This window comes from Cnephaeus nilssonii (assembly GCF_951640355.1).
Source record: "Cnephaeus nilssonii genome assembly, chromosome: 10".
Lineage (NCBI taxonomy): Eukaryota > Metazoa > Chordata > Mammalia > Chiroptera > Vespertilionidae > Cnephaeus > Cnephaeus nilssonii.
Window position 1 is genome coordinate 45612170 of NC_137081.1, and position 5584 is coordinate 45617753.

Genomic DNA, 5584 nt, shown 5'->3' on the forward strand with positions numbered 1-5584 from the left:
TCCATTACTCTATCTTTTTAAAAAGTTTTATACATAGAATAGCAAATCCTTTTACCTTCTTGTTCTTCAAGAGCTTGTGGCACTTCTTGGTTCTTTGCTCTTCCATATCAATTTTAGAAACAGCTTATCAATTTCCTATTAAAAACTAAGCAAACCAAACAGATTGAGATTTTGATTGGGGTTGCGATGCCTCTGTAAGCCATTGGAGAGAATTTACATCATTATATTGGGCCTTCTAATCCATGAACATGATATATCTCTTATTTAAGTCTTTTTAATGTCTTAATCAAATTTTATAATCATCAAAGGGGTCTTGTACATTGTGTATATATGTATTCATTCCTAGGTATGTCATGTATTTAGATGCTATTAATAAATCATTTTTTTAAATGTCATTCCTGGTTTACAGGAATATAATTGAGTTTCCCTTCCACTTTTTAAAAATTTCAAACCTACAGAAAAGTTTGAAGAGGCAAAATGAACTTTTAAATACATCTTTTCTTCTGAACCATTAGAAAGTGTGTTACAGATTCCCTGGTACTTCAATCCTAAATATTTCAGCATACATCTCCTAAGAATGAGGACATTCTGTAAGCAAGTAATACCATTACCACACGTAACAGTATTCATATTATCACCTGATATTCAGTCTATCTTCAAACTTCCCCAACTATTCCCGAAATGTCTTTGGTTTTTTTGATGCAGAATGTAATCGGAATTGATGTTTGGTTGTGCATCTTTAGTCTTTATTTCTGGAATAGTCCCCTGCTTTCTTATTTGTTTGTCCTTATCATTGTAAGTCATTTATCTTACAGAATGCCCCAAATTATTTATATGTTTCCTTCTGGTATTGTCTAATTTGTTTCAATACTATAAAGTGGAAGTTAGTCTAGTGGTACAGCTATATTTTCTTTTTAACAGCTTTACTGAGGTATTCTTTATAGAACTGTAACCATTACCACAATCCAGTTTTAGTATATTTCCCATCACCTCACCAAATGTTACCATATCTCCACATCCTCAACACTGTGGATTATTTTATTATAGTTATTTAATGCATGTGAAGTGACACTAAATTGTTTTGCACTTCCCCAGTGAATAATGTTGCACATCTTTTCATATACTTAGACATTTGTGTTGTCTTTTACCTGTTTTTAAAAGGGGTTTGCCTTTTTATTATTGAATTGTAAGAGTTCTTTATACATTCCATAAATGAGTCCTATATTGGATTTGAAATTATTTTCTCCTAGTCTGTTTTCTTAATGGTATCTTTTGAAACACAAAATTTAAAATTTTAAGTCCTAATTTATCAGTTTTAATATTTTATGGATTGAGCTTTTGGTGTCATCTAAAATTTCTGCCTAAAGCAAGGTAGGTCATCAAGATGTTCTGTTTTCTTTGAAAATTTTTCTATTTTTAGCTCTTACATTTAAATTTATTATCTATTATGAATTAATTTATGTGTACGGTATGAAGGGCTTAAATCCATCTTTTTGCATGTTGCTATCAAATAGTCTCAGAACCATTAGTTGAGAAAATTATTCTTTTTCCAAATGAATTACTTTGATACTTTTGTAAAAAATGAATTGACCATAGATGTAAGGGTTTATTTCTACACTCGGTTCTGTTCCATTTATCTCCATGACCCTACTTATGCCAATACCACACTGTCTTGATTACTGTAGCTTCATATTGTTTTCAAATAGGAAAATGTACATCTTCCACATTTGTTCTTTTTAATATTGTTTTGGCTGGATCTTTTGTACTTCCATATACATTTTAGATTAGTTTGCCACTTTCTTAAAGAAAACCAGTTGGTATTTTGATGGGGATTTTGTTGAATCTATAGATCAGTCTGGGGTGAATTGTCATCTTGACAATCTTGTCTTCCAATCCATGAGCTTGGAATCTATTATTTAGATCACTTAAAATTTCAGCCATGTTTTGTAAAGGTCTAGTATTTTGTTAAATTTATTCCTAGAATTTTATTGTTTATGATGTATTTATGAATGGAATTATTTTCAGATTTTTCAGTTAGTATATAGAAATACAGCTGATTTTTCTGTATTGATCTTGTATCCTATGACCTTGCTGAACTCACTTATTAGTTTTGATGGTTGGGTTTTTGTTTTATGTGTTTTATTCCTTTTTTGTTGTTCCACTCTTCCTCTGTTACTTTCTTTTGTGTAAAATAGATGTGTTGTAGTATATACCATTTCATTCCTTTGTTTTTATTATTTTTTTTAAAAAAATATTTTCAAGTGCAGTTTTAGATTCACAGCAAAATTAAGAGGGGGAATAGAGATTTCCCACACATTCATAGCCTCCCCCTTACATCCCCCACCAGAGGGCTACATTTGTTTCACTTGATGAACCTACAATTGACACTTCAGAATCACTCAGAGTCCATAGTTTACATTAGGGTTTACTCTTGCTGTTTTAATTCCATAGGTTTGGACAACTATATAATGACATGTATCCATCATTATGGTAACAGAGAGAGTATTTTCACTGCCCTAAAATCCTCTGTGTTCATCTATCACTTCCTCTTAACACCTGGCAACCACTGATGTTTTTATTTCCATAGTCTTGTCTTTTCCAGAGTGTCATATATAGTTGGAATCATAAAGCATGTAGCCTTTTTAGATTGGCTTTGTTCACTTAGTAATATGCAATTAAGATTCCTCTTTTCCTGGCTTGAGAGCTCATTCCTTTTAGCACTGAATAATACTCCATTATTTGGATAAATCATTAATTTTTGTATTCATGTACTGAAGGACATCTTGGTTGCTTCCAACTTTTGGCAATTATGAATAAAGCTCCTATAAACATTTATGTGCAGGTTTTTGTATGGACATTGTTTCAGCTCATTTGAGTATCAATGTGCAGAAAAGGCATTTGAAATACCAAGGAGTGTCATTGCTGGATTACATGGTATGTTTGTTCAGTTTTGTAAGAAACCAGCAAACGTAAAAAGCACACACCACCAAACTGTCTTCCACAGTGGTTGTACCATTTTGCATTTCCACATCCTCCTCAGCATTTGGTGTTGTCAGTTGTTCTACAGTTTGGCCATTCTAATAGGTAAGTAGTGATATTTCATTGTTGTTTTAATTTATATTTCCCTGATGACATGATTTGGAGCTTTTCATATGCCTATTTGCCATGTATATATCTTTAGTGGTGCTTATTAAGGCCTTTGGCTCATTTTTTTACTCAACTGTTGTTGAGTTTTAAGAGTTCATTGTATATTTTGATAATAGTCCTTTGTCAAATGTGGCTTTTGCAAATACTTTTTTCCCATTGTGTCACTTATCTTCTCATTCTCTTGACATTGTCTTTCACAGATAAGTGTTTAATTTTAATGAATTCCAGGTTATCAATTATTTCTTTCATGGATTGTGCCTTGGTGTTGTATCTTAAAAGTCACTACCATACCTGTGGTCACCTAGGTGTTCTCCTTTGTTACCTTCTAGGAGTTTTATAGTGGTATTTTTTTACATTTAGTTCTCTGGTCTATTTTTAGTTAATTTTTGTGAAGGGTGTTAGGTCTGTGTCTAGATTCTTTTTTTTTTGCATGTGGATATTCAGTTATTCCAGACCATTTATTGAAAAGATGATCATTGCTCCATTATATTGCCCTGTTCCTTTGTCAAAGATCAGTTAACTATAAATATGTATGTCTATTTCTGGGCTCTCTATTCTGTTTTCATTGATCTGTTTGTCTATTCTTCCAACACCACACTATTTTGATTACTGTAGCTTAATAGTAAGGCTTGAAGTTTGTTATGTCAGTTCTCTTTATTGTCCTTCAATAGTGTGTTAGCTGTTTGTCCTTTGCCTCTCCATAAAAATTTTAGGAGCAGTTTGATATCTACAGAATAACATACTGGTATTTTATTTGGGATTGCATTAAATCATTAGATCAAGATGGGAACAACTGACATCTTGACAGTATTGTCTTACAACCCATCAACATGGAATATCCACTTAGTTTTTTTTAATTCATCAAGACTTTTATAGTTTCCCTCATATAGATCTTGCACACGATTTGTTAAATTTACACCTAAATATTTCTTTTGGGGGTTCTAATATAAATGGTATTGTTTTAATTTTAAATTTTCCTTGCTCATTGCTGGAATATGAGAAAGGAATAGACTTTTGTACATTAGCCTTGTATCCTTCAACCCTGCTATAATCACTTATTAGGTCCAGGGTTTTTGTTTTTGGTTACTTCTTTCAGATTTTCTACATAGACAATCATGTCATCTGTAAACAAACTCGGTTTTATTCTTTCCCAATCTGTATACCTTTTATGTCCTTTTCTTGTCTTATATAAGCTAGTGCTTCTTCTACAGTGTTGAAAAGGGGTGGTGAGAGGGGACATCCTTGTCTTCTTCCTCTTGGAAGGAAAGCTCTTTCTCTTCCATCTTAGTGGCAAAACTTCATGTTTCCCACCATTATGATGTTAGCGATAGGTGTTTATTTTTTTGTAGATATTATTTATCAAGTTAAGGAAGTTCTCCTTTATTCCTAGTTTACTGAATTTTTACTATGAATGTTTGATTTTCAAATGCCTTTTTCTGCATCTATTGATATGATAATGTGGTTTTTCTTTAGCATGTTGATATAATGGATTGCATTGATTTTCAAAATTTGAACCAGTCTTGCATGCGTGGGATAAATGCATGCAAGATATAGACAGGGTGGAGCAAAAGTAGGTTTACAGTTATATATATATATATATATTCTTTTTTTAAAAAAAATAAATAAATCTTTATTGTTCAGATTATTACAGTTGTTCCTCTTTCCCCCCCCCCATTTCCCCCCCCCATAGCTCCCCTCCACCAGGTTCCTACCCCACCCTCTGCCCTTACCCCTTTTGTAAATTATTATAAAGCAATAATTTCTCTTGCTTTGTAATCTGCTCTGTACACTCCATAGGTGTACGCTTTTTGTTCAGTCTCTTCCCGCATCCCCCACTCCCCTTTTTCCCCAAGAATTGTCAGTCCACTCCCTTTCTATGCCCCTGATTCTATTATATTCACCAGTTAGTACTATTCATCAGATTTTTTATTCCCTTGGTTTTTAGATTCACTTTTTGATAGTTACCTACCTATTTGTTGTTCATAATTTTTATTTTTATCTTCTTCTTCCTCTTCTTAAAGAATACCTTTCAGCATTTCATATAATTCTGGTTTGGCGGTGATGAACTCCTTTAGCTTTTTCTTATTTGTAAAGCTCTTTATCTGACCTTCAATTCTGAATGATAGCTTTGCTGGGTAGAGTAATCTTGGTTGTAGGTTCTTGCAATTCATCACTTTGAATATTTCTTGCCATTCCCGTCTGGCCTGCATCATTTCTGTTGAGAAATCAGCTGACAATCGTATGGGTGCTCCCTTAAAGGTAACTAACTGTTTTTCTCTTGCTGCTTTTAATAGTCTCTCTTTGTCTTTTGCTCTTGGAATTTTAATTATGATGTGTCTTGGTGTGGTCCTCTTTGGATTCCTTTTGTTTGGGGTTCTGTGCGCTTCCTGGACTTGTAAGTCTATTTCTTTCATCAGGTGGGGGAAGTTTTCTGTCA